Source organism: Equus caballus, chromosome 12, assembly GCF_041296265.1.
Source record: "Equus caballus isolate H_3958 breed thoroughbred chromosome 12, TB-T2T, whole genome shotgun sequence".
Lineage (NCBI taxonomy): Eukaryota > Metazoa > Chordata > Mammalia > Perissodactyla > Equidae > Equus > Equus caballus.
In genome coordinates, this window is record NC_091695.1 from 569,818 (window position 1) to 594,586 (window position 24,769).

The 24,769-nt window shown below is 40.6% G+C and overlaps 1 long non-coding RNA gene across 2 annotated transcripts in view; it reads right to left on the minus strand.

The window, feature by feature from the left end:
- LOC102147327 (uncharacterized) overlaps window positions 1-24,769 on the minus strand; it is a 76,396-nt gene that overhangs the window by 28,407 nt on the left and 23,220 nt on the right. For both annotated transcript variants that reach the window (XR_011423801.1, XR_288103.4), the window contains one exon: window positions 16,195-16,432. This is a non-coding gene — a long non-coding RNA (uncharacterized lncRNA). The remainder of the gene's footprint in view (window positions 1-16,194; window positions 16,433-24,769) is intronic.

Genomic DNA, 24,769 nt, shown 5'->3' on the forward strand with positions numbered 1-24,769 from the left:
TAAAATGATTTTTAAAATCAATTGTCGGTGTAAGTAACAAAAAGATTATGTTGGAGCATTCGCCATACCTAGCAGCAAGTGAGTCCTAACTCAGGCTAAAACTTAACTGTAACATAGACATCCAGTAGGCTAGAAAAACAAGCTAAACACATCTACAGGTCGAGTTTTGTTAGAACGACATTAGGACATGTATTTTGTAAATTACTCTAGTTTCATGTGTTTGGTTTTATTCTTTGTTTTCTTTTTACTTATGAAAAAATCCAACCTTTGGCATTGTAAATTGGTACAATCCTTTCACAATCTGGCATTATATATTGAGAGTTATAAAAATGTTGATACTTTTGACCTAGTAATTCTGCTCTTGGCAATATAATCCATGAGGAAAAAAATTGGAAATGCCTGAGATTGCAGCTCTGGTTAAAAGAGTGCCACTCAGGGCCGGCCCCATGGCTGAGTGGTTACGTTTGTGTGCTCTGCTTTGTGGTCCATGGTTTTGCCAGTTCAGATCCTGCGCACAGACATGGCACTGCTCATCAGGTCACACTGAGGTGGTGTTCCACATAGCACAGCCAGAGGCACTCACAACTAGGATATATAACTATGTACTGAGGGGGCTTTGGGGAGAAGAAGAAAAAAAAAAGAATGCTAGTCAACAAACAGTCTAAATGAGCAACGATAGCAAGAGGAATGAGTAAATATGGATTATTTTGCAACCACTACAAATTGTAAATGTGGAAATTATATAGCAACTTGGAAAACAGCTTATGGGACAATGTTACTTGAAATAACCAGATGCATATGTACATATACACCATGATTCAAATATTTTAAATTATGTTTTCAAAATAAGACAAAAAGGAAGATTATGAGGCTTTTATTTCTCTGAAAATTTTGCTCTGATGTTGTACTATTTTGTTTGTGTTATAAATAAAAGTCAAGGTGGAATAATGGAAAACTCAACTTTAGTTTAGCTGAACAAAGGGATAGAACGGTTAAACTACAAGTCAGAGTGCTCTCAGAGGTAAGTGATGAAAATTATCATCATCATTGTAGTTAACGTTTTTGAGCATTTACCACTTTCAGGCACTGAATTAAAGCCTTTTACAATTTGTATCCCTAGTCAAGACCTATCTATAAAACTACAGAACTGTATAGCCAACTACCTACTTGACCTCTCTTCCTTGATGTCTTACAGGCGTCTCAAACCTAGCATGCCTGGATGAACCTTCTGATGTTCCTTCCAACCTGGCTCCGCCTGCAGTCTTGCCCATCGCACTTGACAGCAACTCCATCCTTCCAATCGCTCAGAACAAAACCCTGGGAGTCACACATCCAGCCTATCAGGACATGCTGCCATTCTACCTTAAAAATACGCTCGAGTGCGAACGCTTCTCACCTCCTCCACTGCTGCCCCTCTGGTCCAAACCATCTTATTGTGCCCAGATGACTACAGTGGGCACCTAATGGATCTCCCTGCTTCCACACTTGCCCCTCCTCAGTTTATTCTCAGCACATGGAAAACCTATCAGATCACCTCTCTCCTCTGCTCGAAACCCTCCCAAATATCCCTATCGTGCTCAGAATAAAAGAAGTCCTAACAATGGCCAATGAGGCTCTGCCTCCTCTGTGCTCCCCTCACTTCTCTGACCTCATCTCCTGCTAGGCTCCCTTTTGATCCCTTCACCCAGCGACAGACACAATAACACCCTGATGTTCACACAAATACCACTCATTCTCCTGCCTTAGGACTTTTGTCTTAGGACATCGGTCTCCTCTGCTTGGAATTCTCTTCGCCCATGTGTCCACAAGGCTCACTCCTCCCCTTCCCTCAAATCTTTGCTCACATGTCAGCTTCTCCACAAGCCCACCCCGTCCATCCTGCAGCACTGCAGCCTGTCCTCACCCTCCCAATATGCCAGATCTCCCTTACTCTGTTTCTCTATAGCAATCATCTTCAGACACGCTACATACTTTACTAAGTCTATTGTGTATTGCTTATATCCCTCTGTTCAAATGTAAGCTCCATGAGGGCAGAGATAGTTGGTTTTTTTCAGTGTCTGTAGATGAAGGATTTAACCACACTGCTGCCATGTGGCAGAGCTGGGAATAGTCCTGAAGGCATATTCTGGAGTCACTATGCTATACTACTACAACTATTCCCGCTGAGCCTCTTGGGAGAAAAAGTAAAGCTGGAAAGAATACAATAAGCATGAGCTGCAGACGTTAAACCTTCCTGCCTAGAGCGTGGGCTCCTGAGCCCTAGTCATTTAGTCCTCATGGTGGTTCCTTCCGGAGTTCTTGTTGAATCCAATCAATTACACAAAATGGAAGTTGAGTGTGATGAACTAAGGGAACAAAACTCAGCAAGTCATCGGAGCTTCAGTCTTTTCTGGAGCACAGAGCCCTCCTTGACCGCCTTTCTCTTCAGGTAGAGCGTCTGAGGACATTAGATACCAACAGCCATTCAGTAGGACCACTGAGCCTGCCTCTTTCATGGAAGCTGCAAATGTCAGCTACCACTGTCCCCATCTCCTCCTCTGCAGATAAGGAGGGCACTGGGAAGTACCCAACGCTGGTTACGGCACCGGCTAGGAAGTTTGTTGAGGGATCGCTAAAAAAGATTTGTTCTCCTGATAAAAAGGGACTTATAAAGAGAAATTGCCCTTTTCTTGCCTTTAGACACAATTGTTTGTGGACATTAGTCCTGCAGCTGAGGCAGCCACCTCGTTACCATAGGAAGACAGCCTAGAGGTGAAAAACCAACATACTGCAGATGGCAGAGCTCAGAAAGACGGAAAGATCGTGAGTTCCCCATGTCATCTGTGAGTTACTGCATCAACCTTGGAATCACCGTGTCTCAAACTTCTTGCTATATGACAACATAACAAGACAATATCTCCTTACTATTTAAGCTAGTCGTCCTCAACCAGGGGTTGTACTACACAACTAGGGGCAGTTGGAAACGTGTGGGGCAATTTTGACTTATTCAGTGACTGGGTAGAGGTGGCAGCATTGAATGTCTGGAGGCAAAGGATGCTACACAGCCTCCCGTGGGTGAGAGTCCTGCCCACATACCAATAGGCTGTTTAGAAACACTGTTGTAAGCAAACTTTAGTTAGGTATTCTGTTTTCTACAGCTGAAAGTATACCAACTAATGTCATTCCACAGCATTAAAACTTTATCACATTTTTACAGAACAACATGTATCTTGAGTACTAAATATTAAATGGATGATATTTAATGTTACCAGCTTCAAGATCACTAAAAGTTTTGTTGAAATGGCTTAGAAAATACTGTGGACTGATGAAAATTATAATAAATGAATGGGCTCCAAAGTAAACATGTACACACCAAAATATCCTTTCTGTGCACACTCAAATGTACTTTATAAAAACACATGTTTTGGAAGTCACTAAAGAAAGTGGAAAAGACATTTTGCTCCCAGCCCCACCAGAATACAGGCTCAGACCTTTTTGTCTTCAGAACTCTGACTTTAGAAACCATTATTGCTTTAAAAAAAATCTAATCTCCCCTCTTAAAGCCAGTCAATTGATTTCTTTGGTTTTAAAACTATCTTTATTGCCTAAAATGTTTTTGTCTTTATTTATTTATAAAAGCATTTTCCCCAAAATATTAAATGAGCACATTCTTATTGTAAAAGATGCAAATAAAAGACTAATATACAGAATAAAATATAAAAACCACTCTTTGTCTACATTCAAATCCCACTTTCCTCTCCATAGAAAAATCTCCCTCAATAGTTTGGGGTGAATTCTATATATGTACTTATATACATATACATTCAAAAAACTTTTTCTTTTGTAATAATTTTCTTCTCCTTACTGTATCTTCAAGGTTCTTTTTTTTTTTTTAGAAATTTTATTTTTCCTTTTTCTTTTCAAAGCCCCCTTGTACATAGTTGTATATTTTAGTTGTGAGTCCTTCTAGTTGTGGCATGTGGGACGCTGCCTCAGCGTGGCTTGGTGAGTGGTGCCATGTCTGTGCCCAGGATTCAAACTGGTGAAACCCTGAGCCACTGAAGCAGAGCTTGCTAACTTAACCACTCAGCCACAGGGCCAGCCCGTAGCTTCAAGATTCTTTGCAGGTTAATACATAGAGGACTAGAGCCGGCGGTGGCACAGTGGTTAAGTTCACACGTTCCGCTTCTTGGCAGCCCGGGGTTCACTGGTTCGGATCCCAGGTGCGGACATGGCACTGCTTGGCTAAGCCATGCTGTGGCAGCTGTCCCACATATAAAGTAGAGGAAGATGGGCACGGATGTTAGCTCAGGGCCAGTCTGCCTCAGCAAAAAGAGGAGGATTGGCAGTAGTTAGCTCAGGGCTAATCTTACTAAAAAATAATAATAATACATAGAGATCTAGTGGATTCATTTGTAACTACAGTTTACTGTTAGTACAGATTACCATAATTTATTCACCCACTGAAAGACAGATAATTTCCAGTTTTTTTGTTATTTCAAAATGGTAAAGCAATGAGTATCTTTACACACACATCTTTGTGCATTTGAGCATTTCTTTCTTTTTTTTTTGAAAGATTTTATTTTTTTTTTCCTTTTTCTCCCCAAAGCCCCCAGTACATAGTTGTATATTCGTTGTGGGTCCTTCCAGCTGTGGCATGTGGGATGCTGCCTCAGCGTGGCTTGATGAGCAGTGCCATGTCCGCGCCCAGGATTCGAACCAACGAAACACTGGGCCGCCTGCAGCGGAGCGCGCGAACTTAACCGCTCGGCCACGGGGCCAGCCCCTTGAGCATTTCTTAGGAATGGATTCTTAGAAATATAAATATTTGGTTGAAGTACATGTGAATTTTAAAATTTGTTAGATAAATGCCTCTTTGATTTCCCAAAATTCTTGGTTATTGTGCAGGCCCACCAATAGTGTAGAACAGTGTCCATATCTCTGAATACATTCACTAAGAGTTGATATTATTAATTATTTTAATTTTTGCCAATCTGATGGATTAAAATATCTTGTTGGTACAGTTTACATTTCCTTGGTTGCTAATGAGGATAAACTATTCATTTACCATTTTTATTTATTTTCCTCTGTGAATTGACTATCTGTATTCAAAAGCCCTGTTTTCCTTTTGGTAAGTTTATTTTCCTATTGATCTGTAGTAGCATTTTTTTTTGAAAGATTTTATTTTTCCTTTTTCTCCCCAAAGCCGCCTGGTATATAGTTGTGTATTTTTATTTGTGGGTCCTTCTAGTTGTGGCATGTGGGACGTCGCCTCAGCATGGCCTGATGAGCAATGCCATGTCCACGCCCAGGATCTGAACCCTCGAAACCCTGGGCTGCAGAAACAGAGCGTGCGAACTTAATCACTTGGCCACACGGCCGGCCCTGTGTAGTAGCTCTTTGTGTTTTGTGGATATTGATCTTTTATTATACATGTTCCTAATATTTTTTCCTAATCTCTCCTTGTCTCACCTGTTTTAAAAATTTATTTATTGAGAGTTTTGTCATACAAGTGCTTATTAAAACTACTCATTCTGGGGCCAGCCCAGTGGCACAGTGGTTAGGTTCACACATTCCACTTTGGGGACCTGGGGTTCGACGGTTCAGATCCTGGGTGCGGACATGGCACCACTTGGCAAGTCGTGCTGTGGTAGGCGTCCCACATATAGAGTGGAGGAAGATGGGCACGGATGTTAGCTCAGTGCCAGTCTTCCTCAGCAAAAAAGAGGAGGATTGGCAGCAGATGTTAGCTCAGGGCTAATCTTCCTCAAAAAAGAAAGAAGAAAGAATATTCTTTCTATTTTTAAATGATATTTTTCTGATTATGGGAAAGTAAAAAATACAGAAAAAGTATAATGAATGAAATAAAATCATTCTTAATTCAACTGACCCAGAGGGAATTGCTGCTAACATTTGGTGTGTTTCTTTTCAGTTTTCCTCTATGTCTCTCTGTATAGTCATTTATGTGCTCTCTATATTCATATATATGTTCATCTATATTTTCATATATATTTTTAATTGGGATAATTCTCTACGTACACCATTGATTATCTTTTTTATTTTTAAATTTTCAAAAAAATTATTTTTAATTGTGGCAAAATATACACACAAAATTTACCATCTTAACCATTTAAGTGTATAGATCATTAATGTTAAGTACCTTCACATTGTTGTGCAACCAACCTCCAGAACTTTTTTCATATTGCAAATCCGAAACTCCATATTCATTAAACAATAACTCTTCATTCTCCCCTCCCCTCAGGCCCTGGCAACCACCATTCTACTCTATGAATTTGGCTCCTCTGGGTACCTCTGTAAGTGGAATCGTACAGTATTTATCCTTTTGTGACTGGAGTATTTCTCTCAGCGTAATGTCCTCAAGGTTCATCCTTCTTTTTTAGGTTAATAGTATTTCGCTACAAGTGTACACCACATTTTCTTTATCCATCATCCATCAATGGACACTTGAGTTGCTTCCACCTTTTGACTATTATGAATAATGCTGCTGTGAACGTGGAGGTACAAATACCTCTTCAAGATCCTGCTTTCAATTCTTTTGTGTACATACTCAGAAGTGGAATTGCTGGATCAGATAGTAACTCTATTTTTAATTTTTTGAGGAATTACCATCCTGTTTTTCATGGCGGCAGCACCATTTTATATTCCCACTAGCCATGCACAATGATTCCAATTTGTCCACATCCTTGCTACCACTTGTTATTTTCTTTCTTCTTCTTCTTATATCCATCCCAAGAGTTGTGAGGTGCTATCTCACTGTGGCTTAGATTTGCATTTTATTAACGATTAGCGATGTTACACATCTTTTCATGTGCTTGTTGGCTATTTGTATACCTTTGAAGAAATGTCTATGCAAGTCCTTTGCCCATTTTTTAATTGAGTTATTTGTTTTTTTGTTGTGGCTGAGTTGTAAGAGTTCTACACATATACTGAATACTCTGTTGATTATATCCCTTTGATGCATAGAAATTTTTAATTTTGATGTAGTCCAATTCATCTCTATTTATTTTTTTCCCCTGTACTTTTGGTTTTATAGCCAACAAATCATTGCCAAACTCAACGTCATGAAGTTTTTCCCCTATATTTTCTCTTAAGAGTTTAATAGTTTTAGCTCTTCATTTAGGTCCGCAATCCATTTTGAGCTGATTTTTTTATACGGTGTGAAATAAGGACCCAACGTCATTCTTTTGCATGTGAATATCCAGTTTTCCAAGCATCATTTGTTGAAAATTATCCTTTCCTTATTTAATAGTGTTGGCAACCTTGGTGAAAATCATTTGACCATATATGATAGGGTTTATTTCTGGGCTCTCTACTCTATTCCATTGGTCTACATGTCTGTCTTTATGCCAGTACCACACTGTTTTGATTACTGTGGCTTTGTAATAAGCTTTGAAATCAGGAAGTGTAAGACCTCCAACTTTGTTCTTCTTTTTCAAGATTGTTTCAGCTATTTGACATCCTTTAAGATTCTATATGAATTTTAGGGTGATTTTTCAACTTCAGCAAAAAATGCCATTGAGATGTTGATAGAGATCCCATTAAATCTGTAGATCAAATTGGGGCAAGAAGGCGGTACTGCATCGACCACTGCATCCATTGCATGTGGACTGGCTGATCCTAAAAAGACTTTGGGTGACGAATCTCTCTTCAGCCAAGGGCAATTTCTGGAGAGGGCCCAGCTAAGGCTATCATCTGCCAATGCTCTTACAGCTGAGGAAGTGAGTGTTTTCAGTCCTAAAGGAGGGAGTCCGAGTAGTACGCCCTGACTTAAAGACTTAAAAAAAACATACTGATTTATATAAGTTAGAGGGTCATTTTTCTCTCTCTCAACAGCCCAAAAGTAGATAGGTCCAGCAGAAAGCAGAATGGTGCTTGCCAGAAGCTGGTGGAAGGGGAGGATGGGGAGGTGTTGTATAAAGGGTACAGAGTTTTGGTTTTGCACGATGAAGAGTTTTGTGAATGGATAGTAGTGATGGTTGCACAACAATACGAATGTACTTAACACCACTTCAGTGTACGCTTAAAAATGGTTAAGACGGTGTTTTCTTTTTGGAGGAAGATTAGCCCTAAGCTAACATCCACCACCAATCCTCCACTGTTTTTTTGCTGAGGAAGATTCGCCCTGAGCTAACATCCATGCCCATCTTCCTCTACTTTATGTGTGGGATGCCTGCCACAGCATGGCTTGATGAGAGTGCATAGGACTTACCCGGGATCCATACTGGTGAACCCCGGGCCACCAAAGTGGAACATGTGAACTTAACTGCTATGCCACCAGGCTGGCCCCATAAGATGGTAAGTTTTATGTTATGTGTATTTTACTACAATAAAAAAATTGGGGGAAAAAAAGTAGGTAGCTGTCAGGGTAGTTCAGCTCCCGACAGTCAAGGGCTCTGAGCCCTTCCATCCCTTGGCTCTCCTAGCTTCTAGGTAGCTCTTCTCAAACTTTATTTTTTTTAAATATGAGATTTTAAAATTTATTTAATTTATTTTTTGCTGAGGCAGATTCACCCTGAGCTAACATTTGTTGCCAAACTTCCTCTTTTTTGATGTGAGCCACCACCGGAGCATATGGCCACTGACAGACGAGTGGTGTAGGCCGCCTTCCCAGGCCACTGAAGTGGAGTGTGCTGAACTTAACCACTCGGCCACCGGGGATGGCTCCCCAAACTCTAATATAAATGTGAATCACCAGGGCGTTTGTTAAACTGCAGACTCTGATTAAGTACTCTGGGGTGGGGCCTATTTTAACAAGTTCCTTCTAACAAGTCCTGATGCTGATGCTACTAGTAGCAAGATGCCAGGGCACTGTTTTTGTCTGAATGGTGTGGGTTGTATCACTGTCGGGACTGACTTCCAGCTCAAGAGAAGGGAGAAGAGAGGAAGTGAAGAATGAGCAGTTCCTTTAAAGCAAGTGAGTTGGAAGCTGCACGTATCACCTCTGTTCCTGGTCCACTGGTAAGAATTTAGTCACGAGGCCACACTGAGCTGTAAGTCTATTACTGCAGAAGACAGGAAAGCAGATTTTGGAGGATGACGAACAGTCTTCCAGGGATCTCATTCTAGATCTCAGTTTCTTCATCTCTTGAATCAGGGTCTTTGCACCTCTAATATTCTGGGGGTTTGTGACAGCAAATGTCCTCAACTGTATAAACCTGGATTCCGTGTTGATTTGTTGCTTTCTTGTAATGTGACAGGAAAAGATTTTGTTTTCAGACAAAGAAGACTTTTTATTTTGTTTACTACTCGCTTTTTTCTAATGAAAGTGCATTACTAGATGAACAGGTTTCATCTAAAGGATTTCATCATTGTGAAGACACAAACTGAAGAAACCAGCAGAGAGCTGAGCAGCACCGCAGGAGAAAAAGGAGAGATCTAGGAGTTTAGAGGGGAGATCCCAAGGGCTATAAAGCTGAGTGTAACCACGCAGGCTGGACGAGCTGCCTGTAAAAAGGGTTAGAAGCGGAGAAGGCATCTGGTACTCAGAGATGAACTTGCAGGGAGAACAGAACTGGTTCACGGGGTTTGTTATTAAATTTTACTGTGTGTCGTATGACGTAACAGCCAATGCATCTTCTGTACAAAATCTTCCCTCCAGTGCCTTGTAGAATGGGTTTTGAGATAGAAAAAGAAGTGCTTGGTTCTACTGTAAGGGATGAACAAGGGTTGTCACAGGGCTACGTAATGCAGTAGATACTCTCATTTATCTTCAACACTTGCTTTAAAATAAAAAAAGAAGAAAACAACACACCCACACACACAAATACAGGCAGGCTTTCTGCACCCAGAAGGCTGACTGGAGGATGTTTCCACTGGGATGACTTCTTATGAGGGCCTCAGCTTCCATGTCCATGAATTAAGGAATAGTTGAATAATAATGTTTAAGTTTCCTTCCAATTTTACACTTCTATGACTCAAAATCAGATGTTAAACAGAATTTGAGTAAAACTGACTCAACCATAATTTATCAGTTTGGTAGTACTATGAAGGCAGAAATAAGCAGTGGGGAATTGACACAACATAATTTATTCCAGCAAAACACATAATTAAGATATATAGAAAATGAAAGACAAAGGCCTTTCTTGGCTTGGAAATCTATAGCATTGCACCAATTCTTCACTTTGTGCCTTGAGTTATAATTTTGCTTTTGAAAAACAAACATTGTTCTTTAGTGTGTTTTTGCTCTGACTTTACAAGAGGAAGCGTCTTACAAAAGATTATTATATATACACAATAGGTAACAAACACACATGGTACGAAATTTTAAAAGCACAAGAGGGGGCCGGCCCCATGGCCAAGTGGTTGAGTTTGCACGCTCCAATTCGGGAGCCCAGGGTTTCGCCTGTTCGAATCCTGGGCGCGGACATGACACTGCTCATCAGGCCATGCTGAGGCGGCGTCCCATGCCACAACTGGAAGGATTCACAGCTAAAAATATACAACTATGTACCGGGGGGCTTTGGGAAGAAAAAGGAAAAATAAAATCTTAAAAAATAAATAAATAAAAATACAAGAGGTTAGGAGTGATATCAGCATCAAGGGGCAGTGAGTTTCCCAGCAATCTCTCCCCTCCACCAGACAATGAAGAAGACATTCACACTCCAACACAGGACATCCAAACATGACACAAAGACATCTGAGAGACCCACATGGCCATATGATGGAGGGCAGAGGGGCTGGAGCCCCCTCGGGGGAGGTAGAACAGGGTAACAGAAAACCTCACTCCCTCCCCAAAGACTGGGGTCTGGGGCTTCAGGAGGCCTCTGTGAGGGAAGGAACAGGGGAGGGGATGTTCATTGTTGGGAACATCAAAGACCCCTGAGGAGCCTCGCTGCCTAGGGGAAAGCCCCTACTGAGGTGAAAGCTAATGTGGGGGTGGGGAGGGACCCTCATCAGGCCAACACCCCAGAGAGCAGATGGCAAGGGCAGAGCGAGAAAACCCCGAGAGCACACAGAAGAAACACCCCTCCCTCTACCCCCCCAGCCCAGCTCCAGCACCCAGCATCTCAGTGGAACTCAGACGGCTCAGAATATGCAGCTCTTGACCCTCACCCAGTGGCAACAGGCGGTAACTGTGACCAAATAATACCACGATGCGCAAAAACAGAGCCACACCCTATAGCAGTATCAAAAATTATATTAAATCTCCAGACCAGAGAGAAAATGACAAGTACCCAGAAATCAGTCCTGAGGACACAGAAATATGTATTCTAAATGACAGAGAATTCAAAATAGCTATCATCAAAAAACTCAAGTTAAAAGAGAATGTAGAGAACAATTCAATGAGTTCAGGAGCCACATCACAAGAGAGATTGAAACTATAAAGAAGAATCAGTCAGAAATATTAGAGATGAAAGACACAATGGAAGAGATAAAACAAAATATGGATCCCCTGAATGCTCAAGTGGACACCATAGAGGAGTGAATCAGCATAATCAAGGAGAGACATGTTGAAATGCTTCAGATAGAGGAAAGAGAAAACTAAGACTAAAAAGAAATGAAGAAAGTCTCTGAGAAGTATCTGACTCAATTAGGAAATGCAATACGAAACTTATAGGTATTCCAGTGTGAGAAGAGAAGGAGAATGGAGCAGAAAGCATGTTCAAAGAAATAATAGCAGAGAACTTCCCAAACCTAGGGAAGATGATGGAAATCCATGTGGAAGAAGCTATCAGATCTCCTAAATATGTCAATGTAAAAAGACCTACTGCAAGGCATATAGTAGTAAAACTGGCAAAAGTGAATGACAATGAAAAAATACTAAGGGCAGCAAAGCAGAGGAAAATAACCTACAAAGGAACATCTATCAGGCTTTCAGCAGCTTTCTCTGCAGAAACCTTACAGGCTAGGAGAGACCAGAATGACATATTCAAATCTTTGAAGGACAAAAATTTTCAGCCAAGAATAGTCTATCCAGTGAAAATATCCTTCAGATATGATGAAGTAATAAAAACTTTCCTAGATAAACAAGAGCTAAGGGAATTCATAGCCATGAGACCGCCCCTGCAAGAAATCCTCAAGAAGGCCCTCATACTTGAAAGAAAAAAGGGAGAAAGCAGTTACAAAGCTTGGAGTGAGGTGATAAATAGGTAGACAAAAATCTGAAAATTGTAGCTATACATCAGAATAGGCTAGCAAATACTCAAGAATAGCATTAAAGATAAAGGGAAGGAAAACAACAAAAACAAAGATAATCTTGTCATTTTAATCACAAACTCACAACAAAAGATGGAATAAGATGTGAGAAAAACAACGTAGGAGGGGAAGAGGAAAGGGACTGAATCAGTTCAGTCTAAGGAAACAAGAGGCCATCAGAAAACGGACTATCTTTTCTATGAGATTTTGACTACAAACCTCATGGTAACACTAAACAAAAAAAAGCATAACAGAGACACAAAAAATAAATAAGGAGAAAACAAAGAAACACAACATAAAAAAATACAAGTACAAAAACAGGTGCACAGATCAATGGAACAGAACTGAGAGCCCAGAAATAAAACTGCACATCTATGGACAGCTAATCTTTAACAAAGGTGCCAAGAACATACAATGGAGAAAAGACAGTCTCTTCAATAAATCATGTTGGGAAAACTGGACAGCCACATGCAAAAGAATGAAAGCAGACCATTATCTCACGCCATACACAAAAATAAACTCAAAATGATCAAAGACTTGAAGATAAGTCCTGAAACCATAAAACTCCTGGAAGATAATAGAGGTAGCACACTCTTTGACATTAAACTTAAAAGGATCTTTTCGAATACCATATCTTCTCAGACAAGGGAAACAAAAGAAAAAAATAAACAAGTGGGACTTCATCACACTAAAGAGCTTCTGCAAGGCAAAAGAAACTAGGATCAAAACCAAAAGACAATCCACCAAATGGGAGAAAATATTTGCAAATCACATATCCGACGAGAGGTTAATCTCCATAACATATAAGGAATTCACACAACTGAACAACAAAAAAACAGCTCAATCAAAAAATGGGCAGAGGATATGAACAGACATTTTTCCAAAGAAGATATACAGATGGCCAATAAACACATGAAAAGATGTTCAACATCACTAATCATCAGGGAAATGCAAATTGAAATGACATTAAGATACCACCTTACACCTGTTAAAATGGCTATAATCACTAAGCCTAAAAATAACAAATGTTGGAGAGGGTGTGAAGAAAAGGGAACCCTCATACACTGCTGGTAGGAATGCAAACTGGTGCAGCCACTGTGGAAAACAATATGGAGATTCCTAAAAAACTAAAAATAGAAATACCATATGACCCAGCTATCCCAGTACTGGGTATCTACACAAACAATTTGAAATCAACAGTCCAAAATAACACATGCACCCCTATGTTCATCGCAGCACTATTCACAATAGCGAAGACATGGAAGCAATCCAAGTGCCCATAGACTGATGATTGGATAAAGATGTGGTACATATATACAATGGAATATTACTCAGCCAGAAAAACAGACAAAATCATCCCATTTGCAACAACATGGATGGACCTGGAGGGAATTATGCTAAGTGAAATAAGCCAGACAGAGAAAGACAAACACCAGATGATTTCACTCATATGAGGAAGATTAACAAACACATGGACAGAGAAAACAGTTCAGTGGTTACCAGGGGAAGGGGGGTGGCGGGTGGGCACAGGGGGTGAGGAAAGCACTTGTGTGGTGACAGACAAGAAATAATGTACAACTGAAATTTCACAATGATGTAAACTATTATGAACTCAATAAAAAAATTAAAAAAGAAAAACCAAATCTAACCAAACAAAAAAGCCTTTGGAATATTTTAAAAAGGTTTCAAGACCATCATGGGGTCATATACAATTTTTTGATGTGTGGGACACTGGGAGGACTAAAATCATCATGGCAACATCATTGAAAATGGAAGCTGATGGTCCCACCCTCATCTGATGAGATGCGAAGATAGAGCCCACCAGACCTTTTATGCTTGACACCCTCTACAAGTTGCCACTCTGGTTTAGAGCTGAAAAATCCCCACTACCTGGGAGAGTCGGAAGACAAGAAGATAGTCTCTCGGCTTACTAAGGTGAATCAAAACCTCCCCAATGGAAACATTTTAAAACGTGATGGTTAGGTTCTGAAGTGCTGACAGCAAAATTACAGTTTAAATAGGTTTGGTGGTCTGAAGACACAGTGACTTACCATTTCTCATTTTTGGGACCAAACCCATTTTCATGTCAGGAAATTCCTCGATTGGAAGATTTAATGAGAGGAAAAGTTAATATTAACCATGGAAGAGATTTTCCTATTCATTTACCTGCCTGGCTTGTATTCTTAGATTTATACATGTATAAATTTATGCATGCCCTTTCTAAGGTATGAATACTTGACTTAAAAGTGTACTGTATGAGCTCTCAAGCCATGAAAAGACATAGAGGAACCTTAAATGCATATTACCAAGTAAAAGAAGCCAATCTGAAAAGGCCGCATACTGCGCAAGCCCAACTATATAAACATTCTAGGAAAGGCAAAATTATGGAGACAGTAAAAATACCAGTGGTTGCCAGGGGTTGAGGGGAGGGAGGGATGAAGAGGCAGAGCCCAGTGGATTTTTAGGGCAGTGAAAATACCTGGTACGATACTATAGTGGTGGATACGTGTCACTATACATTTGTCCAAACTCAGAAAATGTACCACACCAAAAGTGAACTCTACTATAAAAATGAAGACTTTGGGTGATGACGTGTCAATGTAGGCTCATCAGTTGTAACAAATGTACCACTCTGGTGGGGATGTTAATAATGGAGGAGGTATGCACGTGTGCAGGCAATGGGTATATGGGAAATCTCTGTACCTTCCCCTCAATTTTGCTGTGAACCTAAAACCACTCTACAAAATAAAGTCTACTAAAAAGAAGTACAAGGGGCTACACAGGTAAGTGTATCTCTCAGTACCCCTCTCTCCTAGCGCCGCATCCCCTGCAGGCAAGAACCTGTTTCTTGGGTATCTTTGAAGAGGTATTCTCGATATGTGTTAAGTAGGATGTTGTAATGAGACCCTTTCTGTCTTTGTAGCCTCAAAGGTTGGGAGAAAAGAGTAGATACCACATCCACTCACATTCCAAAGAGAGTGGCTGCCTTCCAAACAGGACTTACAACGGCAAGAATCAAAACCAGGCTTTGTGAACCGTGGCCAATCTGGAGAGTATGAAAGCCGTGATGTTGAAGTCACCAGAGGGGGATATTCTTTGGAGAGGATTGTGTTATTCCTGTCTGTTTTCCTCATGCCCATGGGGGTTAGGAGGATGGTGTTTCCCCTTACCTTAAACCAAAAAAAAGCCTTCAATAAGACCACTTCTAAGGCTGAGCTTGAAAGCATCTCTCAGAGTTTGGGGGAAATGGTGGAAGGGTGTCTGATGCACACCTGGGGAAATCTAAGGCGAGAAGCTATGGCTTTAGGACCAAAGAGGCAGAATGGAGAGGTCACACTTCCCTGGGAATGAGTTGCACTGACGCAAGGACCAAGTGGATTCATGGGCAAAAACTAGATTGAAATTGGTTTAAAACAACATCACCCAATTTGGCTGTCCAGAGGGCCATGAGACCCTAAGAGTGTGAGTGTGTGTGTGTGTGTGTGTGTGACCACAGACACCCAAGGGCTGAGGGTTAGGTGTGTAAGCGGCCTGCTGGAGAAAAGCATCAACCACATCACAGGAGTTGCAGTCGGATCCCCTAGCTGGGGCATCTCTGAGAAAACCATAGAAGAGGTCAGGAACCAGGACGAGAACTGCAGCTCCTAGAAGGCCCCCAGAACTAGAATCACCTGTTCGTCAGTCAGGTATGACCTTTGCTACCTCTTACTTCTCCCTCTTCTGTCAACCGTGGAGGAGCCAGGGGAGCTCAGAGGAGGAGGGTGAGGCAGGAGACCAAGGCTGCGTCGTGGGGAAGTGTCGGCCCATCCCTTCCTCATGCTGAACCCAGAACTGAGCCAGAAGGAGCAGCTCTGGTGACACAGGGGTTTGGAGTTTCAGTTATTTCATTGGACTGGCCAATTTAATTACAAAAATGAAACTATTATTGGAAATAACAGTGTTGAGAGGACTTAATTTTCTTTGAGTGACCAAAAAAGTTATGCTCTTGCACAAGATTTCCTCCAAGGTTGAAGGGAATAGGGAAGGCAAAGACTTGTTTCCTTCTTGTTTTTTACTGACCTGTTCTCGAGTGTGACCCACTGGACAGATTGTTACCAAAGCCTATACATGGATGCTCCTTGCACTGCTCCACACTTTCCTTTTTTATCATAACACAGCTGGGTGGCTGTTCCATATTAGTGCACATAAATTTACCGCATTCTTTTAAACAGCTGCATCGTAGGCCATTTTAAGGATGTACAGTGGCTTATTTTAACTGTTCCGTTTTAGGGTGTTGTCAATATAGTGATGTCTTAATCTGTAAAGAAAAATGTGAACAAAATTAAAAAAAACACTTGAATGCTTCTACTCTACTTAAATAAACACACTTTATAAGTATCTCTTTATTTTATGTGAAATATATTTCCATTTTAGAGGAACTTTGTTAAAAAAAAAAGACCCTCCTTGCTAAGCTTCAGAGTAATTCACATCACACTTAACCATCTACTAGATAAGGGTTATTAGAAATTGAAAGCTGAAACTGAAAGCATTCAATATTAAGTAAAGCAATTACAATTAAATTAAATTCATTCTGGAACTTGGCTGAGCCACATAGAAACATTTTCCACCTGTTTCAAGTTATAATATTTTAATACTACCTAGGAGAGTCAAAGGAGATCAGTTATTTATTTTGAAATCACTTTTTGTCTTTTTAACAGTTCTGTGCTTATTATGTGTTGGACACTGTTCTAAGTTCATTACTAATGATAACTCACTTAATCCTGATAACAACCTAGGAAGTAAGTATTGTCTTTATACCCAGTTTACAGATGAAGAAACTGAGGCCCAGAGAAGCTAAGTAACTTGGCCAAGTCACATAGCTAGAAAGTGGCAGAGCAAGGATTTGAAGGCAGGAAGCCTGGCTCCAGGGTTCACGATGATAGTCACTACCCCACGCTGTCCCCGGCACATTGACCACAAGTCTGTGACATCACTGCCAGGAGCAAGACTTACGGAGTGCTTTCTTTCTTTCTTTCTTTTTTTGAGGAAGATTAGCCCTGAGCTAACATCTGCCACCAATCCTCCTCTTTTTGCTGAAGAAGATTGGCCCTGAGCTAACATCAGTGCCCATCTTCCTTTATTTTATATGTGTGGGACACCTGTCACACAACAGCGGTGTGTTGGTCCACACCCGGGATCCGAACCAGTGAACCCCAGGCTGCCCAAGTGGACCATGCAAACTTAACCACTGTGCCACCGCACTGGCCCCCCAGAGTGCTTTCTTAAATCCAAAAAGCATGAAAACACAACTGCACAAAGATACACGCACCCCTATGTTCATCACAGCCTTATCCACAATAGCCAAGACTTGGAAGCAACCTAGGTGCCCATCAATTGACAAATGGATAAAGAAGATGTGGTATATGTATACAATGGAATACTACTTAGCCATAAGAAATGATGAAATCCGGACATTTGTGACAACATAGATGGACCCTAAGGGCATTATGCTAAGTGAAATAAGTCAGAGGGAGAAAGTCAAATACCATATGATCTCACTCCTAAGTAGAAGATAAAAACAACAACAATCACACAGAGACAAAGATTGGATTGGTGGTAAACAGAGGGGAAGGGGGGAGGGGGAGGGTGAAAGGGGTGATTAGGTACGTGTGTGGTGATGGATTGTCATTAGTCTTTGGCAGCCCGGGGTTCACAGGATCAGGTCCTGGGTGGGGACCTGCACACCACTCACGAAGCCATGCTGGGCTTCTAAGTAATGGTTTATTACATATAAGTAGATTTGCCTAATAAATCCTCTGCTTCAGAGTTATCCAGAAGGTTGTATCCAACTCTTTGTTAGGTCACCTCAAGGCACAGTACAGTTTGTTAAGTAATACTAATTTTCTAAAAAGAAATTAAATGTATTATAGTGGGTTACCAAACTACTGAATACACATGGAGCTACCTTTTAAAAATATTCCTGTCGAAAGGGTCCACATATTTTTTGTTACCAAAAACTCCTCTAACTAGAATTAAAAATAAAACTTTAAGGGATAACTGTTGAAATAAATAAATAATTTGGTAATTCCCTTTTGAAAATAAATGTAAATACTACCTTTTTAGTTGCTTAGTAAAATACTTATTACAAATAAGTTATGCTCAAAGTAAGTGTAGTGTATTAAAATATAGATATTCCTTAAAGATCTCTTTTTCTTGGATAAATTTACCCTCTTGGACAAAAAGACTCCAGAATGTGGCAGGTGGATGGTGCCTGTAGTCTCACAGCCTAAGCAAAACAAACTTAGGAACAGATTTTAAAAAATAGATTAAGTGTTTTCTAAGCTACTGCTTGCCTACATTAGCCAGCTGGAGCCTTTAAATAATTTAATCCCTACAACTGCCAGCTCCAACTGGAAGCCGTAACGGGGCCTGGGCTTACTGAGGCTCCGACAGGTGCGGCCTGACCCCGCCTCCCCGGCTCCCCGGCGGATCTGTGACCGTGCGTGTGGAGGACACGATGTTCTTAACCCAACAGGGCGCTAATCACAGTGATCCAGATGCCTCTTGTCCTGTCTTTCACTATCATAGTACCTAAGACAATCCTCTATTTGTTTTCAGAGAAATACCTAGCACAATGTGTGGCGTATGAGTTTGTTTTCAATGTTGCTTGTCTCAGCAAGATCCCTCTTACTATAGTATAAGTTTTGGAAAGCAAATTAATTAATAATTATTTTCTTCCTATTGTTATTGCTTTTTCTACTCAACTGAATTTTCTATATTAGTGCTTACCGAGTACCATTAGAGTTGCTCAGGTTTTTTTCCTTTTGCACATCTATAAGGGGTATAAGAATGTACTTGTTGCTTATGTATTTAAATATATTTATAGAGAAAATTCAGACATACCTTTTATATAATTGAACTGAAATAAGTTTTCCTATCAAGTTAAATTGAAAATCAAAGAAGAAACGACCATTATCATGCCCTTAGTACTCAACATATTACAATATTATAATAAGATCTTTGCTAGACACGCAGCAAAAAGAAGTTTAAAAACCAATAGCTATCTTGATATCCACATGCAAAATAATCAGTTTGGACCCTTACCTTATACCATATACAAAAGTTAACTCAATGGGGCTGGCCTGGTGTTGTAGCAAGTTCATGTGCTCTACTTCAGCAGCCTGGGGTTTGCTGGTTTGGATCCCAGGCAGGGACCCACACACTGCTTATCAAACCATGGTGTGGCAGGCGTCCCACACATAAAATAGAGGAAGATGGGCACAGATGTTAGCTCAGGGATAATCTTCTTCAGCAAAAAGAGGAGGATTGGTGGCGGATGTTAGCGTAGGGCTAATCTTCCTCAAAAAAAAAAAAATAAATAAAATAAATTCAAAATGGATTAAAGACCTAAATGTAAGATCTAAAACTATAAAACCCCTAGAAGAAACCATAGAGGAAAATCTTCAGGACACTAGGTTTGGCAATGATTTCTTGGATATGACGCCAAAAGCATGGGTAACAAAAGCAAAAATAGACAAATGGGACTACATCAAACTTTATAACTTCGTGTATCAAAGGGAACAATCAACAGAGTGAAAAATCAGCTTATAGAAAGGGAGAAAATATTTGCAAATCATATATCTGATAAGAGGTTAATATCCAGAATATATAAAGAACCCTTACAACTTAACAATAATAAAACCAGATAAGCCAATTAAAAAAACGGGCAAAGGACTTGAACAGACATTTCTCCAGAGAAGATATACAAATGGCCAACAAGCATATGAAAAGATACTTAACACTACCAATCACAAGAGACGTGTACTTCAAAACCACAATGAGATATCACCTCGCACCTATTGGGATGGCCACTATCAAAAAACCAAAAAATAAAACATATACAAATAAATATATAATACATATATAAAATAAACATATATAAATAAAACAAAAAATAAAAAATATCCTTGCCAGTATTGGCAAGGATATGGAGAAATTGGAACCCTTATTTACTATTGATGGGAATGTAAAATGCGGGAGCCATTATGGAAAACACTATGGAGGTTTCTCAAAAAATTAAAAATAGATTTATGAATATGAATTACCTATAATTCAGCAATTCCACTTCTGGGCAAATATCCAAAAGAATTCAAAGCAGTATCTCAAAAAGATATTTGCACATCCATTTTTGTTGCAGCGTTATTCACAGTGTCCAAGAGGTAAAAGCAACCCAAAGGTCCAGCTATGAATGAATGGATAAAGAAAATGTGGTATATGCATACAATGGAATATTATGTAGCTTCAAAGAAGGAAATCCTGTTACGTGCTACAACACGGATGAACTTCAAGGACATTATGCTAAGTGAAATAAGCCAGTCACAAAAGCATGAATACTGTATGATTCCAAGTAAATGAGGTACTCAAGTTACCTCATTTTGCAAGATGAAAAAGTTTTAGAAGAGATATGTTGTGAAGAGATATGTTGCACAACACTGTGAATAATACTTAACGCTACTGAATTGCACACTTAAAAATGGTTAAGACAGGGGCCCAGCCCTGTGGCGCAGTGGTTTAAGTTTGCATGTTCTGCTTTGGCAGCCTGGGGTTCACTGGTTCGGATCCCGGGTGTGGACCTACACACCGCTCATCAAGCCATGCTGTGACAGGCGTCCCACATATAAAATAGAGGAAGATGGCAGATGTTAGCTCAGGGCCAATCTTCCTCAGCAAAAAAAAGAGGATTGGATTGGTGGTGAATGTCAGCTCAGGGTAATCGTCCTGAAGAAAAAAATGGTTAAGATGGTAAATTTAATGATGTGTTTTTTACCATAATATAAATAAGTAAATAAAGATCAATAGCTGACCTATAGCTGCCTTTCTCGCAAAATTCTTTAACACTTTTTTCTCCCCCCACCAAAGGTTTATAGAATTATTTTTCCAACTTTTTATTTTGTTATACTTAAAAACCAAAACACTTGTAAGAACTGTAAATTGAATACTCATCTAGATTCATTTAATTGTTAACATTTGCCACATATGCTTTTTCTCTCCCTCTCTTCCCTATGTATACACATATATACATGTATAGATGCACACATATACATATATAATTATTTTGCTCAATTATTTACAGGTTAGTGGCAGACATCATGACACTTTACTCCTAAATATTTCAGCCTGTATCTTCCCATAACAAGGATATTCTCCTGCACAGTCTTAACGTAATTATTACACTTGTTAAAGAAAAAAATATTCATGACACGTGTCAAAGACACTAAGGCAGACTTTATTCAGGAAAACTACTACAATCGGATTTTGCAGCAGAGGAGAGAGACTGAGCTCAACTCCAACTCCAACAAAGACATGTGGGCTTTACAGCCAAGGAGCAGGGTGGGGGTCACGGGATGGAAAATCACTCAGAGGAAGCACCAGGGATAAGGAGATTCTGGCTACACCAACTTACCAGGATTCTTGCTGAAGGCAGGCCAGGGTGATAAGATATGGAGGGTGAGGGATGAGGAATTTGATCAGATATCAAGAGTGGCCAGATCCCATGGGTGGGAGATTCTCCATAAGCTGACCTAGCAGGATTCTTGCTAAAACTGTACTAAACGGGCCAGAGACAGAGGCCAAGGTCAGGGGCAAAGTCAGAGGCTCAGAGGAGCCTGACTCAAGTTCAAAGGAAGGAGTCTTTGTCATATTCAGGAAATTTAACATGGATGCTATATTACTATCTACTATATAGTCCATATTCAAATATCCCCAATTGCCCCAACAACGTCTTTTTTACCTGTTGTATTCTGTTTGGTTTTGATAAAGGACATCCGACGAAGATCACACATCGTGTCTAGTTGTGATGTCTCTTTGGATTCCTTTAATCTACAACAGTTCTCACTCTTTTTTTTTTTGGTCTTTCATAACACTGACATTTTATTTTTAATAAAGATTGGCACCTGAGCTAACAACTGTTGCCAATCTTCTTTTTTTTCTGCTTTTTATCCCCAAATGCCCCCAGTATGTAGTTGTATATTTCAGCTGTGAGTCCTTCTAGTTGTGGCATGTGGGACGCCGGCTCAGCATGGCCTGATGAGTAGTGCGATGTCCGCACCCAGGATCCAAACCGGCAAAACTCTGGGCCGCTGAAGTGGAGCACACAAACTTAACCACTCGGCCATGGGGCTGGCCCCACATTGACATTTTTTGAATCAGGACAATTATTTTGCCAAATGTCAATCAATTTGGACGTCTCTGATGGTTTTCTCGTGAGCACATCTAGGTTAAACACTTGGCAGGATACTACAGTGTTCATTTGTGTCCTTTTCTCTCAGGGATACGCTATAAAGGGTATATATATATACTCTGCAGGCTTGGCTGCTCAAACTCTGCACATTCCAAAGAAAAGACTGGACCGTCTGACCTGCTCTTGAGAGAACATCTGAGCCCTTGGAATATCCTGCCAGTAGAGGTGTTTTGCAAACCTTGGGCCTTGCATCATCAGTTTGACCAGGTAATTTACGCTACCAATTCACTTTATGGTCAATACTTGTTTTTACAACCCTGAGGCCCTGGGCTATGCCGTACCAGTGTGACCTCTGGAGGTCTGGAGACTGGGTATCTAGGGTCAGTTATATAGGCATGTAACCCAATGTGACAGACCCCCAGTAAAACCCTGGACACCAAGGCTTGGGTCAGCTGCCTCAGTTGGCAACACTTCACACGTATTGTCCCAGGCAGTTACTGGGAGAATTAAGCGCTGTCCATGTGACTCTACTAGGAGGACGCTGGGAAGCTCACTCCTGGTTTCTCCTCGGCTTTGCCCTATGCTCCTTCTCACACTGCTGATTTTAATCCATCCGTATCCTTTTTCTTTTTTTTAAGATTGGCACCTGAGCTAACATCTGTTGCCAATCTTTTCTTTTCTTTTTTCTTCTTCTTCTCCCCAAAGCCCCGCACTACATAGTTGTATATTCCAGTTGCAGGTCCTTCTGGTTGTGCTATGTGGGACATCGCCTCAGCGTGGCCTAAGCCACAGGATCTGAACTGGTGAAACCCTGGGCCACAGAAGCAGAGCACGTGAACTTAACCACTCGGCCGTGGGGGTGGCTCCTAATCCATTCCTTTTGCTATAACAAACTGTAACTGCAAGAACAACAGCTTTTTTGAGTTTTGTGAGTGCTTCTAGTGATCATCAAACCTGAGGGGATCTTGACATCTTGCTTCATTCTTGGTGTTAACTTTGTTCATTCTGCTGCGTTCCTCTTGAATTTCTCTAATGTGAAGATAACTTTTCCCTTTGTAATTAAGGAGTATTCTGTAGAGGGATACCTTGAGACTGTGTGCTTCTCTTCTTCCCCAATAGTCTTTCACCTAATAGTTTCAGTATTTATTGATGATTCTTGTATGAATCAATTATTACAATGGGGCTATAAAATGGTGATATATTTCTCTATAATAACATGGACTCATAGGTTCTTTTTTGTTAACCAATGAGTTATAATCCATTCCCGTTATTATTTATTTTGATGCTCAAATTGCCCAATATTTGACCAGTGAGACCCCTTCAAGCTGGCTCCTGTGTCCCCATGAATTTTTCACACTGCCTTACTTTCTGATACAATAAGATGTTCTGAACTCACCCTGTCTTCCCCTGCCCCAGCCTTGGAATCAACCATTTCTCCAAGTAGCCCTTGTTCCTTTTACTTTCTTTGAATATTAATTCCAGAAAGAGTTATCTACAGCCTCTAGGAGTGATGAATAGCAAACAGTCAAATCTGTCTACTAGGAGGAAAATTTCAGTCTGCTTACAACCTTAAGAGGCCCTGGCTGGAGATGAATCTTTGGATACTTCTTCAGGACATGCATACTATCCTCATTCTCTCACACGAAAAGTAAATGTGTTATGTGTTAACACAATCTGCTCTGTGTCCTATGACCAACACTCTGAGAAAGTGGTCTAACATGTAACAAGATTCCAGAGAAGTCAAATTGTTCTTTTTCTAAGAAGTCAACATCTTCTGACCTTCCAACTGATAATAAATCTGGTCAGAGCAGACTACCAGGGCAGACTACCCCACATCTGCCACTAATGTTTCACTCCAGGGGTTGAGAACCTATTGATCGCGCCTCTTTATTGCAGTGGGACAGCCCATAGTTGGAGTTTGGTTTAATTCTGAATCAAATGGGATGACTGCAGGGCTTTGAGCAATAAGGTAACAAGCTCTGGTTACATTTTAGCGGGATCACTCTGAAAACTGTCTAGAAAGTAGATGGAAGGGGATATGGTAGCGACTAGAAAGCTCTCTGAGTGGCTTACGGCAGAAAGTAGAATTGGTTGAGGGTCCCAGCTGTGGCATTTTGAGGCCCTGCTTCACACTGGCTGCTCTCAGTCCCTGACTGAGCACAGAGATACCAAAGCAGGCCCTCCCCAGGAATCACAGGACTCTTTCGACAGATGACTTTGGTTCAGGGACTTTTCTTAATTGCATAGCAGCCTGGGTCTGTTCCACTCAACCTTCCTTCTCTCCTTTTGGGGTCAAACTTGAATCACAGTCTGACAGCTCTCCTGGCCTCTCCTAATTCCCTTCTCTTTTTCTCCCACACGGGTTTCCATAACAAATTTCTTGTACATTTGCTCCTGTCTTAGCATCTGTTTCTT